Raw genomic sequence first — 23,550 nt, 5'->3', positions numbered from 1 at the left:
TTGTGGGAGAAGTTTCTGGTAAGGACATGAGCAGCCAGCAATGAATAGTAAATTATACTAGGAAATTAGGAGTCTGTGGCTTAGGCCATGGTAGCAGGTCAGGCCATGAAACTCTTCTCAAACATATAGGAAGACCTGCATGTTAGAAGCTCTGATATCCAGCCTCAGAATTAGAGCTTCCAGTTTGCAGGCTAGGTTTCCTGTGCTCTCCTAGTTACATCTTTCTGTATTATCTACGCACCTCTTGGGTTATTTAGCTTTTGGCTCGGGCAGGGTCTCATTTCTCTAATGTAACATGTGTGTGTGTGTGTGTGTGTGTGTGTGTGTGTGTGTGTGTGTGTGCGTGCGTGCGTGTGTGTTCGTTCCCCATGTCTCACCGAGCTTTGCTCTCTTCTTTTGGACACACTTCTCCTAACATCCTACAAAATGCTATTGCCTCACGATTAATCACAATAACTAATATATTTTCAAAGATGTTCAAGCCCACCACCCCAGTGTGCACTGCTAAGTGCTCCTGTGGGTTTTAAAACTCTTTAACTTGCATGAACACTTTGAATGCCATCTGGCTCAGACAGGGTCCCTTACTCTATCAAGGAGTTTTTCCTTATAATACAAATATTGGGTTCTAGTTTAACTCTTTCCCCTCGTATCCAATGGGTTTTCAACATTTCTATACCATATCCCATGCATCTCTTGCTATGTCTACTCAAAGGCCACAAACACAGTTACTGTCCTTTGATCCATGCTCCAAACTAAAGCAATGACTCCATTATTCTCTATTTACTACCCTCCTCAATCTAACATACTAGAAGTCTCCAGACAGCTGTCTTGTCAAATCATCTTGTTTTTTACAAAACCTCAGAAGCCCTCTCATGCATGTAGAACAATGCCCCAAGTATTTAGTCTTGTATGGAATTTGTTGCACTGTGACCTTATATAAATTTTTACACAATGACCTCCTTCATGCGCCCTGCCCCTTTCACCAGACTCCCTTAGGAAACCTAAATCCTAGAAGTACCTCTCTTTTTGCTGGCTTGGGTAGCTCTTTCTGGAATTACCTTAGTAGAGTTCCCCAGGATCCAATTCTAACCATGACTTACCTCTGAGCTGAAGCTCCACCCTCATGTATAGCTTCTTGATTTTTTAGTTAGAAATTCAACAATGTCCTTCTCTGCTTCCATCAATTAAAGGTGATTTAATATATGTCGTATCTTGTTTAGGGTTTTGAGGACACCAAAGAAGAGCATTCTAAGCATTAAATGCATTACATGAAGGAAGTTGCCAGTCAATGTTTATTGAATTAGTTTGGTATTTTACATGAAGGTACACAGTGGTATAGCAGAAGAAACAGCCAGAGAAGCTCGAGTTTCTAAACACTAAATGTTAATTCAATCTGAGCCCAAGGATAGTAACTTATTTTCATTTTTTATTCTGTTTGATAAAGTGTTTCCTCATTGAATGTGAGGCCACCTTTCCAGCCTGATAAAGTGGTACTGTCACCAACACTGGTATAATGTGACAGCTGGCCACAAGAAGCAGCCAGGACAACTGTACCACCTTGAGCAATCACACAGGGGCCACCCAAATGCTATTGTGATAACATTACTCTACAAAATGTCAGGGCCACTAGCATTAATAACCAATATCTCAGGCCAGGTTTTCACATGGAACCTTACTTTGTTTGGAGATTTATTATTTACAACAGACAGAAGTAAATGCTCTAACGCAAAAACCACAAAGGGGCTACGGCCCTGGACTAACATTGATAGATGCTGTAGTGGTAGAAAAGGTAGAAGAATTCAGCTTTAAATAAACAATTGTTAACTTTGCATTCCTCCTCCTCATTACCAGTGGTAGGATAGGGTGTGTGCTGTGTGTGTGTGTGTGTGTGTGTGTGTGTGTGTGTGTGTGTGTGTGTGTGTATGAACATGGGCACACTATATTAGACTATAACCCAGCATAAAGCACATTAGGGAGCAACATTCTTATGACTGACATATGGAAATCATATAGCTAAATGCCAGCACTATTAAATAGACGGTTTTTAAAACTCTTCTCGAGTGGCTGAAAGACAGCTAAAGAGTTAAGAGCACTTGTTATACTTTCAGAAGGCAGGAGCTCCATTCCCAGGACCCATCTAGGGCTCCTCACAACTACTTTGAACTCCAGACCCAGGCCACACCCTGTTATGGCCTTGAATGTCACTCAGATGTGCATGGTGCATATACAAAGATGCATACACATGAAAAAAATATATTTTAAAAAGGAAAAAAAAACTTCTCAGGCTTCTGAGATGGCTTAGCAGGTAACAGAGTTTGCTGCCAAGCCTGACAACCCCCAAAACTTACATGGTGGAGGGAAAGAACGAACTCTAAAGCGGTTCTCCCTCCTCCACAAGCACACTCTGGCACATCCACACCACAAACACATACACTCCCTATTATGTGCAAAATAAAGGAAAAGGATTAAAAAACAAAAACAAAACTTTTCATAGTATCTAACCTAATTGGTGAGACTATTCAAGTTATGCACCTTATTGATGTTTTAATAACACAAGTATTTCTCATTAAAAATGATTGGACATTGAGAAAAAAATGGCTAGTTACTTTCTTCAGAAAAAAACAAAGTCAGGTATAAATAGCTAGAGATAAATAACTATTAGAAAGTGAGAAGACAGGAGTTGGAGGGAGATTTTTATGTTTCTTACCCTGAATGGTTTTGTGTTCATGAAGTAGCACATCTTTTTTATTTTGCTTTAGGTTTTAAAATTTTTATGATGAACATTTGGAAAGGTGTTTGAAATAATATTCCAATTTTGGTTAGTCTTCACTCTCTTGATAAAACTTGAGATAAGTTGAAAAATCCAGCTCCTGTTTTACTGCTTTACTGAGAGAAAAGTATGCATCACATCAGCACTGATGATGGAAAAATGTAAGGAATAATTTGTTCAAGACAGAAAAACGTCATTATTTGTTAAAAAAAATAGTGTTTCCTAGCAGAACTGTAATTCAGAAAAATTTGAATTTGTAACATGGAGTGTCTTTTCCCTCTTCTATAGTTTTAATTTTTCTGAAATAGGAATAAGGTACTAATTCAAAGAAACCAGCCAGTCTCCAGGCAAAGGGGCAAGTTTTGACATGGCTGTTCTTTCTGGCTATGTTGAGACTTGCAAACAATACCCACAAAGGCAGCTCCTTGTATGCGGACTACTTTAAAGGACTTTAGAGATTAGCCCCTGCTAGAAGCAGCTTTGGTTTGATAACTCTTATCTACCTTAAGCTCAGTCTGCCCAAGAACATGGCATCCTGTCCACCCCTCCCTGCAATTCCCTAACTACTCCAGTAAAGAAGATGGAGAAATATTTGGATGGACTTTGTCACAAGGTAATATTTTTCCTCAGGTTCATTCAGCTTTTAAAGGGAAAGCTAGTCTCTGGTCATTTATTACTGCTTCAAACTGAGTATATTTCCCACCCTTGCCCCGTTGTGAAGAAGGTTTAAGTTTCTACCATCCTGCCCTCCCTTGAGGTCTCATTTTAAGAGGCTTCCAAGCTATGCACATCAAATGCAGTTATGGATTTTTCTTGTTTAAATTCTCCACTGTTTGTTTCAGTAAACTGAATTTTTAAATCTGCAGAAAGTCTTAACTTTCTCACAATGCAAAATTTGGTTCCTCTTCTCTCTCTCTCTCTCTCTCTCTCTCTCTCTCTCTCTCTCTCTCTCTCTCTCTCTCTCAAAATCAAGCAATTCAGCACCTCTTTCCATGTGTTCTTAACTTGCAGCTTTCAGCATTACAAATGCTTGTGTTCCCCTCTCTCCGTGGGATTAAATCAGGCAAAAAGTAAAGCTCTTTCAGGCTTATCTCAAAAGAGTTGAGCTTGGGAAAAATGCCCCGTAAATCAAAAGGGCAGAACTGAGGACAGAGTAAGCTGTAAAGATTCAATTTATCAGAATAAACTGTGAAAGAAATAGGCTAAGATGCTGACAAAGAGTCTTGAATGAAGAACTATCTCATATATTCATATTTTCAGCCCACATGACTCTTTAAGGTTGGGGACCTTTGTTCTGAAGAACTTTATAGCCTTTTAAATTTTGCAAGACTGACACTGAGACAGATATTCTTGTCCATAAAAATGCACATCACATTTTGGCAGCTGGTGTCTGCCCTGTGGACAAGACCACCTTTGCATCTTTTAAGTAATGCTATTCCAATTGACTTTCTGTTGGTGCTGAGGAGCTCGGACAATATACTATGCATATTATTACACACATTATATTATTCATGTAATTAATATTCCTTATAGACATATTAGTCAACCTTATGAATTCTCCACTGAATTATTTATCCATTACTAGCTTCTTCATAATAATTTAAATAAATTATATAACATATCTTTAGTTAATATCTGTATGTGGTAAGATTATAACCTTTAAAGATAATTATCTTTTAATTGATTCAAAAATTGTAAAGCAAGAAATTATTCTCTCAAGAACATTTTCTCCATCATAAAATCCAAGAATCTGAGTGTGGAAAAAGTGGAATAGATATCTTTTAAGTTGTTACTAAGCATCTTTTAGTTACTGAGTGCTTGAGTACTACATCCATGATGCCTCAGAATGATTTGATAGCACTCTGCACCTGGAAATTGCTGGTTACGTAGCAACTAGCACTAGTTAAACTTATAGGATATTTTGCTTGCATCCAGGAGGAATGTGGTTCCTGGGGCCCTATCACTGAGGGTCTAACAAGTTTAGTCCTATGAACATTGAAAGTTAGAGAGGAGTTTATATGATGATAGCTAGCCAGACATTGTCTGGCATACGCTTAAGACCTTTTCTGAATTGCTTCGTATTAATACAAACTTAAATACAATGAGGATGAACTTTGACTTAGAAGATTGCTCTTTTGGGCAGTGCCTGAGGCTTCCAAAAGGATTTAGTTTCCTAGGGGTCTAGCTGGGTTATGGCATTACCTGTCCTGTTGGAGATAGGGTCTCTAATCCTTCAAGACTATTTCATTACTACAATAACTTTTGGGGAAATTATTTCTATCTCAAGCAGTTGTTGAATGAATATATAGTTGATTCCTTTCTCTCTTTATAAGGCTCAAAACTAAAAAGTTAAAATACTTAGTTTTTTAAAATATAGAATGATTCTATCAAAATATGTGTGACACTCATTAACAATTAGAAAGACTTTATTAAAGAGAATATACTGCTTGGGCATTTTGGAATAGTGGAGAGAGGTTGGCAAAGGTTATAAACAGAAAAATAAATGGATATATACTAAGAATGTGTGTGTATGCATGTGTGAGTGTGTGTGTGTGTATGTGTGTGTGTAGGTACATCTATGTGTGCATGAGAGTTCGTGTATGTGAGTATATGTGTGTGTGAGTGTGTGTGTGTGTGTGTGTGTGTGTGTGCACGTGCTGAATGAAGACAGTGTGTGTGTGTCGGGGGGTGTACTGAATGGAGACAGATGAACAAAAATACCTAAGAGAAACAGCAGGAAGAACCAGTAATTTGCCCAAACTGACTCATGTGACAGGATTCCTGTGAAAGACAAACCAGGATGATAAAGTACTAAAGACAGCGAATGAGAAATCTGGTCAGCTACCAAGTGAAGTGGATAATTGCTAAGCTGACCCAGCAGGATTCCTACTAAAACGAGTTTTAATCAGATCTAGGAGAGAATCCAATACCTACTTGAGAAAATGGTTCTGAGAAACTTGACTGAGATTGGTCAAGCAGTGAGTTAATATAATTTCATTAAATTTATGAGAATTTCATACATGCATACAATGTCTTTTGATCATAATCATTCCCATTATCGTGTAACTTCTTATATCTCTGCACATTTCTATCCTCTTCCCAACTTCACATCATTAAAATCAAAAAAAATTTAAAAAAACCCAGAGTTTAATTTTAGCCACTCAGACACTCATGGCTGTGGAGCTATCTACCAACAAGGGTCACACTGCCCCTCACCTGCAGAAGCTACCACATTTCAATAGTTCAACATCTAGGAACTGGAGGCTTATGAGCTCTTCCCAACGCTATGCTAAATATTGACTGACCACATGGCCAGCCACAGAAGATGTGAGTTTATGAGTTCAGCCCCTTTGTGATGTCCAGAAGAAACCTTTTCTATATTTCTTCCAGCCTCTGGTTCTTCCCATTTTTCTGCCCATTTTTCCTTGATGTTCTCTGAATCCTGGGGCAAGGATATGTATAGCTACCCTATTTATAAGTGAATGCTCTACAGATTGTTATTCTAGCAGAGAGATTTTTATTCAATACTGCTAGTATTTTCTCCACCACCAGATTTATTATCTACATATGCTTGTCCAATTATGCAGCCACTAGGAACTTGTAGGTTTTGTGCAATGTGGTTAGTGTAGCTAAAAATTATATTTTAATTTGTTTAAATTTAAGGAACTAAAATAGCCTATGTTTTTAGTGGTTATCCCATGAAGCTAGCAGTATGAAAACTTTTCATAACATTGGTTCTTAATCGAATAGACTGGAAAAGAAACAGAGAAAAAATAGTATCGAGAACCCTACAACACATGCTTCTATGCCAAACACGCTTTCATTTAAAAACAAACTCTATTTCTTCAGGGATCTCAAATAATAGAGAGTTCCATTTTATATTCCAAAGTGTTTTAGTTAGAGCTGGTGAATACTGGGAAAAACAAATAAGGTCCAGTTTCAGGTAAGCTGGAAACTCCCCAACAATTTGGAAATGTGATTGGGCCTTCCACATAATGCTAACAAATTATCCTTTTTAGCTCAACTTGTGTAAAATCATATTTGTCAACAAGTGATTCATTCTCTCTCTCTCCTTCCCTCCCTCCTTCTCTCCCTCCTTCCCTCCCTCCCCCTCTCTTTGTCTGTCTCTGTCTCTGTCTCTCTCTGTCTCTCTCTGTCTCTCTGTCTCTCTCTCTCTCTCTCTGTCTCTCTCTCTCTCTCTCTCTCTCTCTCTCTCTCTCTCTGTGTGTGTGTGTGTGTGTGTGTGTGTGTGTGTGTGTGTAGAGCAAAAGAAGAGACATGAAACCTGAAGGCACAATTCAGTGAGCCACTTCAGAAAGATAGATTAAAATCTCATCCTCAATAGAAGTAAAAATTGGTGCCCAGCAAGGCCATCCTCTGCTACATATGCAGTTGGAGCGATGGGTCTTTCCATGTGTGCTCTTTGGGTGGTGGTTTAGTCCCTGGAAGCTCTGTTTGGTTGGCATTGTTGTTCCTATGGGGTTGCAAGCCCCTTCAGCTCTTTCCATTCTTTCTCTAATTCCTCCAACAGGTGTCCTGTTCTCAGTTTAGTGGCTGCTGCTAGCATTCACCTCTGTATTTGACATGCTCTGCCTGTGTCTCTCAGGAGAGATCTACATCCTGTTCCTGTCAGCAGGCACGTCTTAGCTTCATCAATCTTATCTAGTCTTGGTGGCTGTATATATATGGGCCACATGTGGGGCAGGCTCTGCATGGCAATCCCTTCAGTCTGTGCTCCAAACTTTGCCTCCATATCCCCTCCTATGGATATTTTTTGTCCCCCCTTTTGAGAAGCAGTGAAGTATCTGCATTTTGGTCATTCTTCTTCTTGAACTTCCTGTGTTCTTTGGATTGTATCTTGGGTAATTTGAGCTTTGGGGCAAATATCCACTTATCAGTGAGTGCATACCATGTGTGTTTTTCTGTGACTGGGTTACCTCACTCAGGATGATGCCATTAAAGAGAGCCCTATGAGGTGGACATAGGAAACATGTTACTTCGATTTTTCTACCTTGTATGAGACCAGAGTTGTGATATGTGACGCTTTCTAACCCGTGAATCTGAACCTAATTCTGCACTGTCAATTCCTCTAAGAACCCTGTTCTCTATCAGTTGCACAGGAGTGAGTGACAGAGGGAACTCTGGCTGAGGACAACCTCAGTTAATTGCATTTCCGTGTTTGGTTTTCTTTCTTTCTTTTCTTTCTTCTCTCTCTCTCTCTCTCTCTCTCTCTCTCTCTCTCTCTCTCTCTCTCTCCTTTTTTCCTTCCTTCTTCCCCCTCCCTCCCTTTTCTTTCAGATTAATTTTTAATTCTTATCTTAAAATGATTTCTTTTATTTTTGAGATAATAATATAATCATTATTAATATCATTAATTCCCCCTATGCTTTCTGCCTCCAAAACTTCTCTTATAAACTATTGCTCACCTCCAAGTCATGGTCTCTTTATTCAATTGTTGTTAAACACACACACACACACACACACACACACACACATGCATATGCATATATATAATATATATATACATAAATACATGTGTGTATATGTATGTATAATATTTACATATATGTGTATACACATATGTACATACATGTATATTCCTAAAGTACTCATGGCTCACAGTAGTTTTACCATGGGGAAATGAAAGTATAAGCATTACTTCTCAACATTCCTGTTTGGGACTAGAGGCGATGGCAAGAGAGAATTAAGAATTCAAAAATAGTTTAATTTCGTTATGATGAATTTCCCTTACATCCTCTGGTGTTAAATGAATCTGTCTGAACACATCTACCATTGAACTGTTAAGAATCCTTAGCTTCTTTATGCTGCTTATTGCTCTGAATGACTGAAAGGATGATTTATTGTTTGCAGTGTGGGCAACTGAGTAAAACCTAAGTCGATATTAAAAGGTTCCATGAAAGGATTCTGTTTTCACTTCATTCTCATATGCAGAGCAGCATTTATAATATACTAACAGCTTTAAGTCAGTAGTAAAGATGTGCCAGGGAAGTGAGCCAATGTGAAAGTTTCTTAGGGAAGGGGAAAAAAACTTGGAATTTATTGTATTTCTCCACAAGTTCCTCAATATAGTATTTTCTTATTTTAAGATACCAAGAGAGAAATGGATTTAATTATTTCCCTCTGAATTGAGTCCAAGTTTAATAGCCTCCACTGACTGGAAATTATCTCTTGTTAAGCTCCTCTCATAACATGTTAGAGCTTTTCTCATCATTGGCAGAAGAGTGGGAGAAAGGGAAGAGTTTACACTGTGAGTACCAAGCATCTGCCTTTTCCTGTATACCTAAGGCGTGTCATCACATCACTTTCTCTCTAATTTTGTCACTGGGAGAGCTCAGTAAGAGCCATGGTAAAATGAAGGCAAGTGTGTGTGTGTGTGTGTGTGTGTGTGTGTGTGTGTGTGTGTGCATATACATGTGTGTGTCCTTGTGTGTCTTTGTGTGATAGTCAGGTTTAAATTTCTGTGTGTGTGTGTGTGTGTGTGTGTGTGTGTGTGTGTTGCTTATGTCCATATGGAGGCCATAAAGTAATATTTTTATGACTCTCCACCTTATTTTTTGAAACTGAGTCTTCTTCAAAACCTGAAAATTACAGATTAGGTGATTTACCTTTAAAACACATATACATACCTCCCCCGACACACACATGGGGGGAGAGATAGAGGGGGGGAGGGAGGGAGAATGAGCATCATGTTGGCATAAGCATCATCCATTTTGAACTATAAAATTATATGTTGTTTCATAAGAGCAGCAAGAAAATGATGATCATTAAAGCTCAACTGCAGGTAAGGATAAGACAGGCAACCCTAATAGACAGACAGTAAGACCTCTTGCATGATCTCAAATTTATCATTGCTTATAGCGTCTATTTGGGTGGCTGGGACCTAGACTACCTATAGAGGAAATTCTAGGTATGTAAAATTCTCAATTTTCTGAGAAAGTATGCTGATAAGGTAAAACCCTTGACCTTCTGTCCTATTTCCCTGAACCAACTGATTCACTGAAGTCGGCTGGAATAGTATAATATAATGGACAGGTATGGAGGAACAATTTAGATACACAGGATAAACTGATATAAAGCATTGGTGGTATTTCTATAAGTATCACTTTTTCTAATGTTTGTCTGGTTATCTTTGGTCTTTTCTTTTCTTTTGGCTTCCAAATACATGTAATAGTTGCATTCACTTTTTTTGGAAAGATGATCTGTTCATTTGACGTATAAATTGCCTGTACAAGGTGGACTCTGCTAAATCTCCCCTATGCCAGCACACTGTGTGTTCCGTCATCTTGCTTTCTGATGAAGTACCTATCTTGTTTAGAACAAACTCTTACTACTTTGAACAAATTGATCTTATCTGTGTCAAATAGCATTATGATAGATATTAAACATAAAGTATATTAATTTACATGTAAACTTCTATCTATATGTCACAATCATTACATTTTTAACTAAACAAGTGAACTGGGTAAAACATCTACAGAGAAACAAAATTTAAACTTCATGAGAAGCCATATTAAGACAGCATCTAATTTAGAACAGGCTAGTCTCAAACTAGGTATGCCGCTATGATAACTTCGAACCCCTGTTTTTTTATTTTATTTTATTATTTCTTTTGCAATTTCTGGGCTTATAGGCTTGTGAAAACATCCTCAGATTTACATGATTTGGGAAGCTCAAACCTATGGCATCTTGCATGTTAAGTAAACACTTTCTGTACCCCAAACTAGACAGAAATGCAATTTCCCACACTCTTTTTGCTCCTATCAGCCCATTTCCCTCAGTAGAATCAATTAAAATCCTCTTATGCATGGCAACACAGTGTGTGAATAACTCTTTTTATAATACAGATGATAATAATGTAATAGATGTATACTATATTTTTACCTAGCAATATAAATTGGTGCCCTTGTTATATGATTTCACAAAGAATGTCTTCATTTTTAAAGTTGGCTTCCAGGATTTCACTTGTACAGATGTGTACCATTTATTTAATTAGTCTTCTCCCAATAGGAACTTAGATCATGCAATCCTTTCTGTCACAAATAATACTGCAATGAGTAATTGCATCAATTCACAGGTATGCAATTATCTCTGCAGGATACATTCCTACGAGTTAAATTACTAGGTCAAAAGACACAAGTACTCGTAATTTTCATAAATACTGCCAAATTACCTCCACCGAGGTGATGTCATTATAAACCATAGGAAACACTCAAATGCAATAAAGAAGATTTATATGGAAGAAAAGCAGAAAGAGTGCTGAGGAATGGGCAGAAAGAGGAGTAGATTACTCAATGCCCCATGTGGTGTTCTTGCCAAAATAATGACAATTAAACATATTAAGCATCATTAAGCTATAAAAATAAAGGAAAACCTCACAGGACAAGTGGTCCAATTCCCACAAATAACATGCCGAAATAACTAGCTGGGGGAGGAGAAAGATGAATTTGAAGATACCAGAGAGACATCAATGAAGCTGAATGCCCAGACTTTATTTGGAATATTTTAAAAACAAACTCTAAAAACCATTAGTGATTTTGAGAAAGTTGAAGATTAGGGAGCTTGGAAGCTGATATTGTACTTTGAGGTCACATATTTAACGCTGTGAAGATGTCCCTTCTCCCTATAATTTGATAGAGATAATATAATTACAATAAAATACCACGAAATTACAGACATTATTAAATTCATAAAAACAAATTAAAATGTAAGCATGAAAAGAATATTCTGAAGAAAAAAAAATAATGCTAAGAAAAAATGTGCCAGAATGTTATAATTAAAACAAGGAGGCTTAAAATACGACTTACTACATGACAGAAGTTGGTGTTTAAAATTAGTGGGTTAAGATAGATTACTTACCTAGTGCTAATTGATATTTAGATAACAGGTTCTCTGGCTGGGGTGTGGTTAAATTGGCAGAGTGTTTGCTTAGGACAAAAGATGTCCTAATTTTGTGGCCACCATACCACATAAGACTTGGCACGGTTGCATGTGTCTATAGTCCCAAAAGTTGTGAAGTAGATGACAGAAGATCAAGTGCTCAAGGTAATCGTCAGTTATAATGGTAGTTTGAGACTACTCCGGGGCTACATAACACCCTATTTTAAAAACCAACCAAACAAACAATCAATCAACCAAACAACCAACAAACAATCAACAAAACAAACCAAAAATTACCTTAAAAGAGGTAACAGAATGAGTATGTATGTAAAAATTTTCAAGTAATGTATGCTTTGTATCATAATCAAAATAAATTCTACATAGACCAGATTTTAATAGTAAATATATAAATATATACATACACACATACATTCTAGGGAGAAATCATGGGAGTCTTAAAATGCATGATAACTTAATGATATATTTGCATATATATTCTAATTTACACATGTATAAATATATATAATATATAAAACATATCTATTGTATACAAGCAGAAATGTATATTTGATGTTGAGATAGAGAAGTTCTAAAAATGACAAAGATTCCAAATACATCAAAGAAAGTCTAATGAATATGACTGAGCTATAATAAAAATATCTGTATAGCTCAAAGGCCCAAATAAAAATGAAAGACCAAAAAAAATATATCTGGTGCTGGAGAAATGGCTTAGTTGGTAAGGCTCTTGAAGAGGACCTGACCTCAAGATCCCAGAAGACATATTGAGACATTTAATGCCTCTAGCCTCCAAGGACACCTGCATTCATGTGTATAAAACCTCATAGACATGTGCATGCATACCCTGCTTAGGTTTTTGTCAACCTGACACAAGCTAGAATTACCTTAGAAGCAGTACCTCATATGAGGAAAAGCCACCCTGAGAAAGCCTGGAGGAGAATCTGTAGGGCATTTTCTGGATCAATAATTGACCTGAAATGGCTCAGTCCACTGAGGGCAATGCCATCTTTAAGCAGGAAATTTTGGGTGGTATAAGAAAGCAGACTGAGCAAGTCATGAGAACCAAGCCAGTAAAGAGTGTCTCTCCATGTTCTCTGCATTATTTCCTGCCTGCAGGCTCCTCACTTGAGCTCCTAACCTGACTTCACACAGTGATGGATTGTAACTTGAGAGTTAATAGATGAAACACACCCTTTCCTCCCCAACTTGTATTTGTTCGTGGTGCTTCATCCTAACAATAGAAACCTAAAAATAAATAAATAGATAAATAAATAAATAAATAAATAAATAAATAAATAAGAAACCCAACTAAGACAACGTATACAGAATTAAAATTAAAAAATAGATTTTGAAAAGGTAAAATATAGAAAAAAGATAGAGGTGTGTATGCCTATAAGCCAATAAAACCAATACTAATACAAATAAAAATGAGTATAGTAAGGATGAATAGACACTTCACCAAGGAGTTATTATTAATTGTTCTTAGGTTCATAAGAATATGATTTGTTTGTAATTTATAAAGATAATATCTATAAGACTTAGCTACAATAAAAATGCTCTGAAGTATTCCTACTCATTTTAGTCATTTACACTTACTAGTTTGTAAGCCTTCAATATTGGAGAATAACCCTAAGACTGACTACCCTGGGGCCTGAGCTGTGAGCTCAGGCTTAGCTTGGTAGTGGTTAGCTGGAGGCACAGAGAGGCTTACTATGGGAGATTGGGGCAGCTGCTCTGTAGGTGAAGGTCTTCTCCATGCTCCCCATGGCTGCAGTAGATAAAAGAGACAGTCCTTGGTTCCAAACTGTTTTTTTTTCTTTGTGGGGGTTGGGGTATTTATCATAGAAAATGGATGTGTACCAAATTCTTGAGGGGATCCAAGATTAAATACCTTTTTCGGGGAGGCAGTCTAGGAAGGGACGCATATTGGCTAAAACTTCATGGCATCTAGGTATGAAGAACTAGCATGAAGAACTCTGTTCTCTGTCCACTTAATCACAGGTCACTTTTCCTTATATAGGAAATATGGCATGTGTTCAACGCCAGTAATCTGGCAGGGAGCCAGCTACTATCTCAGGTGTGTACCCCAAGTTTCCAGGGACTCAGGCTCTGCTCTACCTACCAAAACTTTTCCTGGCACAGTTTGCTGTCCCACAGGAAGTCTGAGTCTAAGTCATTTCCATAAGCCTATTCCTCATGACACTCCTAGCATTAGTATCGTACCCAGTACTGGGGGCTAATGATAGTGTCCTTGAGCCAATACTAGGAATCTTACCTTACTCTTGCCGGTAAGTCCTGAGAGGATGCACATAATTTATGTGAGATAAACTCTGAGAGGGATCTGAAATCAAGTACTGAATACTTGATAAGATGTCCTAGTTGTATAGAAAATGTAAGTATATCAAAAAAAGAATCTTTTGGGGTGTGGCTAGCTATGATATTTTTGTGATTTTAAAGATATTAAAGTAATATTTAATACATTATCTGCTGTTATTAAAAGGCAGACACTCCAATCTTCCATACACCTAAATTGGGGAATATCAAACTTTGTGATTGCTAAGAAACACTTGTGGGTTTATGACCTTAGGCAGAATTTGGTGATAGGCCATATTTCAAAATTCTTTGACATTGCTGTAATTACATTAAGAGATTTAAATTACACTCATATTTGCATCTGCATGGCTTAGCAATCACAACTGTTGGCACTATCTGTTGATCACTGTCCTCTGTGGATACAGATATAAGACTCTCCCAGGTCAGGGCTCTATTTGGTTGTGGCTTTGGCTAGGTTTTTTTTTTTCTGTTCTTTACTTCATAATCCCTTAAAATGGATGACATTCTAAAACTCTTCATGTATAGTTTTTTTTTCTTCCAATAAAGCTACAGGCAACAAAAATCCTCTGGGAGTGGGGTAGGGAGAGTTATTTTAAGATTTAAATCCTACTATGATTAGATAGTGAGTATGTGATCTCTATGGGTCATTAATATCACTAATGTGAGGCAAAAGTGTTGGATTAAATGGCTTCTGGGACAGCATAACTTACTCAGAATGACATGCTCTAAAATGTTTTTATAACCTATTATGAAAATGGGAGACAGTAAAGCTATTCCTCTAGATCAGCATTTCTCAGTGGTCTGGCAACTTCTGTGTCCAGATTTCATTAACAGCATCTTAGGAACCACATCCTCAATGTTCTGAATCAGAAATTCTGCACACTGGATTCATTTCTCTATATTTGTATTGGTTATTTTATTTATTTACATTTCAAATGTTATCCCGCTTCCTAGTTTCCCCTGTGCAACCCCCCTACTTCACTCCCCTTCTCACCGCTTTTCTGATGGTGTTCTTCCACCCACGCACTCCCAACTCACCACCCTAGCATTCCCCTACTCTGAGGCATTGAGCTTCTACTGGACCAAAGGCCTCCCCTCCCACTGAAGCCAGAGAAGGCCATCCTCTGCTACATATGCAGCCACGGGTTCTCCACGTGTACTCTTTGGTTGGTGGTTTAGTCCCTGGGAGCTCTGGGTGGTCAGGATAGTTGATGTTCTTTTCCTATGTGGTTGAAAAGCCCTTCAGCTCCTTCAGTTCTTCCTCTAATTCCTCCATTGGGATCCTCATGCTCATTCTGATGGTTGGCTGTAAGCATCTCAATTGGTCAGGCTCTGGCAGAGCCTCTCAGGGGACAGCTATACCAGGCTCCTGTCAGCAAGCACTTCTTGGCATCAGTAACAGAGTTTGGGTTTTCTGTCTACAGATGGGATGGGTCCCTAGTCGGAACAGTCTCTGGATGGCCTTTCCTTCAGTCTCTGCTCCACTCTTTGTCCCTGCATTTCCTTTAGACAGGAACAATTCTGGGTTATTCTCTACATTTTTAAGCGTTATTTCTAGGGATGGATAAACTATAAGGCAAGCTGGTAGGATAGCACGTAGACTATGCCTGGCTACATAACTTTCTGAGACTGGGGGAGGAGACACTTGACCACTACTTACAAGCAATGTACTTTAAGCCAACTCATCCTTACCTTCAAAATCTTACACCTTTTCCTTTTACATATGTTCCAGGACTGTTGATTACTATTGCTCTGTAGAAGTCAACCTCCATGAGGACAGGAACCAGACTGCCTCCCTCAGGGCTGTCTGAACCTGAGCCCAGTATTTGCTGGATGAATGATGTGGACAGAAAATGACTTATACATAAGCCAGTAGAGATCCAGAAACTTGGAATAGACTCTCTGGAACTACATGGCTACTGGAAATAGTCAGTCAGGTCTGGTTCTTAAGTATGAGCCACATATCCTCGACATCCCCTCATTTTTTATGGACAATCAACTTGTCTGGAAACAGGGTTCTATCCATGTTGCTTGCCTCTATAATGAAACTTATTTTAAAAGTACAGTAAAGTGTAATAAATACCCAAAGCAAAGAGGAGACAGTGAGTGCATAAAGAGGAGTGCTGGAATTTTACACACAAAGATGAGGAAGATTTCACCGAAATCTCTAAGTTTTAAGGGAGTGCTGCATGAAGGAAGATAATGAAGCAAGCTTCAGAATCCTGGGATTCGAGGCGCAGATTCACAGGCACAACGGCCAAGGAAACTTTGGGTCATTTGGTTCAAAAGCAGAGCAGCCAATACAGATCAAATAGGGAAAGTGGGCAGAGAAGGGGTGGACACCTAGGTGGAGTGTTCAGATACATGGGCAGGAAAGATTCATACACTAGGCAAAGGCAGTTCTTTTAAACAGAGGAAAGATGGCTCTATCTGAATGAAAGAAAGGTAAGACAACTGAGAGGAGAAATCTGTTGTACATACGTAAGACAGGAAATATACAACAATCTGATTTCTACTAGTGATGGCCCAGGAAGGAAGAGGGGTTGATATTTGCATTTCAGAAGTGCTAGCAAGAGCAGAAGATAGGAGATGAGATAAGGTACATAACAGACACATTGGCCCTAGACAGAAATACAGACATTGCACTGGTAAAACTGGGGCAAAGGTGAAGTTCATTTGTGTAGAGAGATTTGGGTGGGCCCATGTAGTGGCAGGGGACCATGGTTTCCCTATGGATCCCCCCCCCCGGGCCAAGGCTTGGAGGAGGTGCTGGAAAACAGTCCTTAAGAATATTTTCCCCTTCAACATTTTCTTCACACATAAGTATGAAACTAGGTATTTCTGCTTAACCATATGGGATATGTAAAGCACAGACTCTTGCCAAGGCAGTGTTACTCATCTTTGGTTAGAATAAGATTGGAAAACATATTGTCTAAGTAATGGTTTTCGCAAAATAAATTAATACAGATTGAAAATCTTCTTCTGTGTTCCCACTTGTATTGCAAATTTATTCCCTTAAAATCATTTCATGTTCTGACTGTCACTGAGAAACTTTGTAGACTGCTGAGTTATTCCCCAGAAGTGGGTTTCCAACCATATTTTAATTGGAAAGGTCATAACTAAGTTTCACCATATGGGACTGCCAGATGTAATCAATGCAATATAACTTTGAAGAAGACATTATTGAGTATGGCAGTGCATTTTATAAGCAATGAAAGCTATCATTTATGCAACAGAAATCACTCTAATGTCTTAGAAAATTAGTACATTGTTAGAGCATTCAAATATTAGAGGTTACTGCAGAATGAGTAATGATGACGGAGTGGTACCATACTAAATAAAAACACATAGAATTCAAGTAATAATGCTTCTGTCTGCACACCCTCCCTGTCCCACATCCATCAAATTTGTAAGGCTGATAAGGCTGAAACTTTTACATAAATACATTTGATAGTGCAAATATTAACTGATGTAATAGGAAAACCCAGTTTTATAAACAATGACTATCAAGGCATAAAATAGAAGATGAAGAATGGTTTAGACACCCGAAATTGCCACCACTGGATGCTTCACGCCTCAAAGCTTTTTAAATCCATTTCTAATGCAGCATTGAAGAAACTTAGAACAAAGTCAGTGATCCTAAATACATCAAGTCTATTCAAAACTTGGAAGCCATATTTGATGGGAAAATGTCACACAAGGATAAAGAATATGAAACTCAGTTTTCTGCCCCCTAGGTTATGTTGTAGAGGGTAAAATCAAAGGGCTCACATGATCTAACTTTGCCCCAGGAACAGTTGTTTTACAGTGTTGAATCCTGTTCCAATGCAGCTGTATATGCTATATATGGACATACCACAAGGCAATAATATCCCAAAGCAGACGCAAAAATACCCTCGTGGGAGGCATAATGATCTGTACTTATCTTCTTAGAACTCAACTAAACAGAAATATGCCAAATTGTAACAGAGAAAGGATCTTAAATATCAGAGCCTCAAGTGCCTATAATATTGAACTTATCCTCATTCAAGGCAGATCTCAATGTGAAAAACACAAAGCAAAACCTATTCAGACCATTTGTATTGTGTGATCATATGACCTTTGGGTCACGTCACGCTGGGAAGGAGGGTTATACCAATTAGAGGATCTCTAAAGATAAACAAGATTCCCAAATGTATTTCTCTCTCTCTCTCTCTCTCTCTCTCTCTCTCTTCTCTGAAAGGATGGAAGGGGACCCATCCTTTGAGACAAAACTCACAGAGTTGTGGAACCCTGATGTAGGCTAATATTTTAAAAACAAGACAGCATGCTTTGAATGTTTGGAAGCTTCCACTTTTCCTGCCCTGTTGCCAGACCAGAAAATGGGTAGCATTCCAAAGTCAGACTGCTACATTTTCCCTGACCTGATTCAGCTGGCCGCTTCCCTGGTCTTACTAGAGTCATTACAATCCTGGCTAGACCCAATTGATGGCACCACACAGGGGGAATGAGTTTACCCAGCTAGATCACTGAGATGTGTGGGCAGCAAGACTAATTGAAGACTTTCAATGAAGCAGAATTCTGCTAATCCTTAGACAATCTCAAGAGTAAAGTTATTTTGAAGAAAATAATGTTATGTTCCAACTGTAGTCTGTAAGTGTCCCTTTCTTGAGGGAAGGACACTAAATGTTTACAGAGTACATACAAAAAGAAGGCGACGAGGATTATATACTTCAAGGTCAGGACTGACACAGTTTGAGCCTTTGCTATCCCTGAAGGCAGAGTTACCATACTTGCCTCAAATAATGTTCATAGTCCTTCTACCTAGCCAACCTTCATTTTCTTTTTCCTAGAAAACTTACCTTTTGAAGGTGACATTCAATAATTCATATCCTTTGGAAACTTATGCTTGGTGCAGAGTTTTGACTAGTAGATTCTAAATAAATGTTTGTCATGACATTTTTGGAATATGAATAATCTGAGAGTATGAATGAGGAAACTGTTTCAAGAATGAGGAAACTTGAAATCTAATGCCACTGTGTTGCCTTGAAAATCTTCTATTCTTATGGGAAACTCCACCTATCTAGTATTTATGAGAATGAAACAGTTAAATCATAGATTTTGTGAAGTGAGAAAAATGAGATCTAAGAGCTGACCATCAGTGGTTGGCCTTCCACAAATCACTGAAATAGTTGCCATCTGCATCCAGTGTCAAGTCTGAGCCATAAATGTAGCCCATAATTTTCCCCACAACTTTTTTCATCTTTGCCATTGTTTCTTTTGGATGCTGGGGACTGAGCTCAGGGCATCACATGAATATTAATCAGTAAGTACTCTACAACTGGGCTGCACCCTCGCCCCTTGACTCTAACCCTTAACCTTCTTTTATAAAACGCCAGAAGACTATAAAAACTTGCCATTCCTTTCTGTCTATTTAAATTATTCATGGTTACAGATAACTTTAGCTTACAAGAAGTTGAAATACGTAGAGTTTCTATGTGGCCTTCTCTGTTTCTGCAAACATTAAAATCTTACAATTAATGCAAAATTATCAGAACCAGGAACCTTCACATTGGCATGATACAGCGAATTAATCTACCTACTTTGTTCCCATTTTACGACTTTATACTAATGTCTTTTTTCCCTGGCTCTGGATTCTGTCCAGGATCCAACATCAAATTTATCTCATGCTCCTTATACCTTCCAATCTTTGAAAAGGTTATCTTATGGAATGATAGTTTAAGATTATATAAATGTCCTTTCTTGTCTCAATTTTGGCCACTAATTCTGATATGCAGTTATAGTTCAGTTCCAAAAATTGCAACATGGTGTTTTTCGAACTATGATGGTTCTAGTGTTGCTGCTCTTCCTATGTTTACCAATTCCTATTCTATTGTAAGAAACAAGCTATCTTTATGCTTATAATTACATTAGTTTGCATCTCTTTATTTTCTTGCTTAAGTAATGAAACAAGTTATCCTAAACTTTGTTTTTACCTCAATGCCTTGCAAGAAATCAATTCATCCCAAGAAACACTTATTTAAAACACGTAGCAAGGCATAGGTCCTGGAAATCAAAGGCAGCAGGTTCAGAAGTGTAAGTCCACCTGAGCTACATGAGAGCCCGACGTTAAGGGTAAAAATTTAAATAATGCAACCCCATAAGAACAATGTCAACCAACCAGAGCTCCCAGGGACTAAACCACTACCAAAAGACTGTACATGGACTGTCCATGGCTCCAGCTGCATATGTAGCAGAGGAAGGCTTTGTTGGGCATCAGTGGAAGGAGAAGCCCTTGGTCCTGCAAAGATTGGACCCCCAGTGTTGGGGAATGTGGGGGGGGGATGGCTGGGAGGGGATCACCCTTATAGAAGAAGAGGAGGGGGATGGGATAGGGGGCTTATGTCTGGGAAACCGGAAAAATAAAAATATCTAATAAAAAATGACATGGAATGGGTGAAAAATAAAACATATGCTCCAAGAGCAACTGTGTATTTAGAGAACTCTGGGGACACAGAACACTAAATCTAGACACCTGCAAGTTCAAAATTGAAGACAAAAGGCCTTCAAGCACACTGTTCAGAAGAGTGAACATCACCAACATTTATCCTCTGATTAGAGACTGAGTTATTGAGATTCGGCAAGAGGACATTTAGGAATATTTATACTGTTTCATATTTAATGAATGGTCAGAGGGCATAAATAATATGTGATGACAACTTTAATGAGAGAGGTGGGGGAGGGACAGGGATGGGGATGGAGAGCAGAGGTGTGGGGCAAAGAGAATGAAAACCAATTGACCAATTGAGGTTATTTGAAACATGAGCAATCTTAAGCAAACCAAACCCCTAAACAGACAAAAAAAAAAAGCAAAAAAACAAAACAAAACAAAACAAAAAAAAAAAAACATTTAGTGGGATGATGTGACCCTCAGAGCAAGAGAAGAGCTAGAAAAGTTCCCATTACCTCTTCTGCAGTGTTGGTCCATAGGCTCCTCTGTTATCTTAGTGCATAGTCTCACGTTTCCGAGGTTTACTATACCCCAAATACCATTGGAAAACTATCAGCAGAAGCAGCAATTCCATGTCATGAGTGACGCACAATTTAGTGAGACTGAGCTTGTTTCTAAAAGTCAGTCTTACGAAAGAACTCTTGAGTAAAATGTGAGGCTCGTCCTCAATGTTTAACATTCTCTTTCACTACTGAAGGGATTTTATGTGGCGGTTAACTAACTTGAGGATGGCAAGGATGCTGTTAAAGGTGCTTCCTTTCTCTCGTGAATAAATCCTCTGTAGCTACTTAAATATTGTCTCACAAAAGATTCCTCAAGGATGGAAAGCCTTATTTACATACACTCACCATCTCTTGCTTCCACTGCTGCAGCTGTGACACAGTGAAAGGTCGCTGAGATTGAAAACACAGTCTTTAAAAAAAAACATAAAAAAACAAAACCACAAAAAAACAAATAAAAAAACCGAAAAACAAAAAACAGGAGTCGGTTGCATACTGTATTTTTATTTGATTTTTTTTTTGGTTGCATACTTGTTGGTACAAATCAAATACCTAATCTAAATAATTGTAGTGGTACACTGGAAATTTCTTTCACAGTCACAATGGTCATGTTGATTCAAGGCACATAGACTTATTCATCCCTTCTAAAACAAAATATTTTGCCTCATAACCTATAGCCAGACGCTCTAGTATTTCTGTTTAATTAAGAAAACACTTTCATAAAATCAGAAGCATGTATTTGTTTATTAATTAATAATACAGGGTTCTTGGTTTATTAAATATAACATACTTAGTAGTCCTAGATTCTCAAAGACTATAAACAAGTAAAAGAAATATGAAAAATTTTTTAAAAGAATATGAACAGATAGTATTAAGACTAATTATATCAGATTCACATTTTAACTTGACTTTAATTCTATGTGGGAACCATTAAGTAATTGGTCTGTACTCTACAAAGTTGTAATACAAACTATAGGCTACTCATAATCACCTTTTTTCTATGTTTTGCCTGAAACAAAACATCTTACAAAGTATAGCTACTTCCAAATGGCCTCTACTGGTGAAGTCTAAGATCATTTTAAGATTAAAAAAACAAAAACAAAAAATCAAGAACTGACATATACATACATACATATATATATATATATATATACATATATATGTATATATATGTATGTGTATATATATATATATATATATATATATATATATATATATATATATGTAAGTTGAGGCAGGGTCTCAAATGTGGGGCCTAGATTAACCTGGCACAATCCAGGTTGGTTTTGAATTCACAGCAATCCTCCTGCCTTAGTTTCCTGAGTACTAAAATTATAGGCATGAGTTTGTAAGTAGATTTTTTTTTAAAAAATTACTGATGCTTAGAGGTACTCAGAATGGTCCAGGGTTTAACACAACTGGCCTAAGCTTTCCTATACATACCCTCTAACAAAACTAGGCTGTCTCAAGCCTCGGGTAATAGGACTGTTTACCTTTATGTCAAGAAAGTAAGGACAGCACCAAAATCCACATGTGATGTATGCCAGGCAGACATTGAGGGGTTTATGCTGTAAGATGTAAATTGTTATGAGATTATCTAAAACAAAACATATGGCTCCATGTGTGCTAAATGAGTCGGCTACAGGAGACAGGATCACACGTGCTTACGTGCTTTCCTTATTGAGCAAGTGTGTGTGTGTGTGTGTGTGTGTGTGTGTGTGTGTGTGTGTGTGTGTATCACTGTGAAAATGTTGAAGGCATACAGAGTTTCAGAACAAAATAAATGTGATTTTTTTTAAAAAGTAATAAAAATCAGAGCTTTCTCTATGATAAAAAAAAAATCAATGTTCCCAATATCTTTGGTTGCCTGTCTATTTCAGGTAGATGAGGAAGGTCTGCTACTGATAAAAATACATTTGAAATTACTCTGAGAGGAGATTCAATTACAGTGATCACAGTTCTGGAAGTTTCTCATGGGGCTTCCTTTTTTTTTGTTGTTCAAGGACTTTTGTTTCAAACTATCACCCTGAAACTTATTGTGTATTACAATGTATCATTTCTATGAACAGATAACCTTATGCAATGCAGACTTGAAGTTATGAGTTCATGTTTACAGTAAGAACTGGGCCAATGACTTGTGGAGAATTTTTCTTTTTCTGAAAGACTAGACATGTTCAAGAAAAAACTGAGTTTGCTGAATGGTTTGTAAACTGCAGATCAGACTGTAACGTGTCCCACTTACTGTTGGAGGCAGCTGAGAGGTGTTACTAAACATGTCTGTGGGTTGTAGGAAAGGAAGAAAGGAAGTAACTTAGGAGATAAGGAAGATAGCTTGCAGGATGGTTGTTTTTGGTGGCTAATGACATACTTGGGAAGAGGGAGCCTCAGCTGAGGAACTGCCTCTATCAGGCTGGTCTGTGTCTATGGCTATGGGGTAGCCCCTTGCTTTATAATTGATGCAGAAGGGCCCAGCCCACTGTGGATGCTACCATCTCTAAGAACGAGGGCTTGGGCTGTATAAAAGGCAGCTTAACCTGTGT

The 23,550-nt window shown here is 37.9% G+C and overlaps 1 protein-coding gene across 2 annotated transcripts in view; it reads right to left on the bottom strand.

Moving 5' to 3' along the window:
- Positions 1–23,550, bottom strand: part of Serpini1 (serpin family I member 1) — an 86,314-nt gene that overhangs the window by 40,981 nt on the left and 21,783 nt on the right. The window contains exon 2 of one of the 2 annotated variants that reach the window (XM_087614365.1): positions 11,648–11,886. The gene's annotated coding sequence lies outside the window, so the exon portion shown is untranslated. 2 annotated transcript variants of the gene reach the window in all.

This window comes from Rattus norvegicus, chromosome 2 (genome assembly GCF_021556685.1).
Source record: "Rattus norvegicus strain SHRSP/BbbUtx chromosome 2, alternate assembly SHRSP_T2T, whole genome shotgun sequence".
Classification (NCBI taxonomy): domain Eukaryota; kingdom Metazoa; phylum Chordata; class Mammalia; order Rodentia; family Muridae; genus Rattus; species Rattus norvegicus.
This window is presented reverse-complemented; position numbering and strand designations above follow the sequence as displayed.